This window comes from Eptesicus fuscus, chromosome 4 (assembly GCF_027574615.1).
Source record: "Eptesicus fuscus isolate TK198812 chromosome 4, DD_ASM_mEF_20220401, whole genome shotgun sequence".
In the NCBI taxonomy this organism is placed as follows: Eukaryota; Metazoa; Chordata; class Mammalia; order Chiroptera; family Vespertilionidae; genus Eptesicus; species Eptesicus fuscus.
Window position 1 is genome coordinate 34,312,746 of NC_072476.1, and position 1,691 is coordinate 34,314,436.

A 1,691-nucleotide genomic window follows, 5' to 3' on the forward strand; every position below is an offset into this window, starting at 1 on the left:
GGAAGATTCCGCGTTCGAGGCTCTGCGTTGGCCTTTATGAAGCGGAGTCACAAACCGGCTAGAATGTGGTGACGAAGAAGCGTAGGTGTCTTACTCCTTTCCTAGAAAATTCTTCATACTTGTGAACCGGAAGTGTGGATCCTTGGCTGTTTCACAGGAGCATTTGTCAGTAAATGAATTACTGAGAATTGGGGCCTTGCCAGCCACAGGGACTCTAGGAACGACTATGTTTTTCTCCCTTCAGAGATCCCCCCCCTCAGAGCCACTTTCCTCTGTGGAAAGCACCTGAGTTCCGTCCTGGGTTAGAATCACTTGCTCCCTGCCCCCTAGATGGCGCCACAGGACGCGGGAGTTGGGGGAATTCCCAATCCCCCCCGCTGAAGACAGTGCTTGCTTTGCAGATGCTTCCTTAACTTGTGAAGGAAAAGGGGATTACTTGGCAGGCTTGGCAAGCTCAGTGACAGAAAGTGACCACACAGGATGGTCTAATAATAAATTCCTAACCGGGTAGGTCACGGTGGATAGTCATGTCCCAGTCCTATAGCTTCCTGAGCAAAGGTCCATCTTTAAGTGAGCCCTGCCCATTGTTCTTATGCAGCTAAGATAACAACTTTGAAATGTCAGAGTAATTTTCTTCTTCAGGCCTCTGGAAAGCCCAACCTGCAGCACCAGAACACGAGACCACAAAACTCCCTGTTATTTTGTTGCCTGCACACCATACCTGTGTACTATAATTATCCTCTACCCATCCATGTAAAAGACGTATGTGCTTTCCCATTTTGTTTTTTATCCAATCTTAGATGTTTCCCTCCTTTGCTTTCCCTGCTTTGATTTCTCCTGCTTCCTTAATGTACCACCGGTGGATTTCATGTAACCTTCCTTTGATTCTAAATGTATAAAATCAGCTGCAAAACGGCCATTCTCCAGAGCATTTTCTCAATTCGTTGAGATTCTGTTTCTAGGCATGTTTTCAAAATTTTGTCTCACATTCATATAAAGGTTTTCTATAGGTTTAGACATGCTTTTGTTGACATACAAATACCCTGAATTTCTAGCTAGACTTGTTGCCCTTGAACTCAGAAATGTAGGAGCAGCACTTCTTCCTCCGGGTCACTGCAAGTTGCTAACCTGCTACCTATTTTGTTCCTTTTAGTAGTTTATGAGTTTGACCCTAATGCTTGGTTGTGAGGTGATGTTCACAAAAATGACTTGTCAGTTTCCCAATCTCAGAGTCTCAATATGTTCTCTGGGGTTAGTTAATTCAGTTGATCATGGAGCACTAATGCACTGGAAGTAACTGATTTTACTTTGTTCCATGGCTACAAAGTCTTTGGTTATAGAAAGATTGAGGACAGATTGAGAGTGGAACAAACATTTTAACTAATTACCCACTCCCAGAAACATCTTTGCAAAGGAAGGACAGCACATGGAAGCAAGGATTCCTATGTCTGCAAGTTAAATGAACCAATTGGAAGTATGAAGAGTTGGTATCCAGAGTCAAAATACCAACAGTATTTTATTTAGAGCCCACCTCTTTACAAAGGATAGTTCTTTCTTTGAAGGAGTTTATAATTGGGTAGATGAAATTAACACAAATCAATGATATCAGATTCTTTATAATACATGACAAGGAAAGAAATAGCCTCAGAACAGTAACTGACATTTAATTTTAATCTCTGGTTCTATCTTTT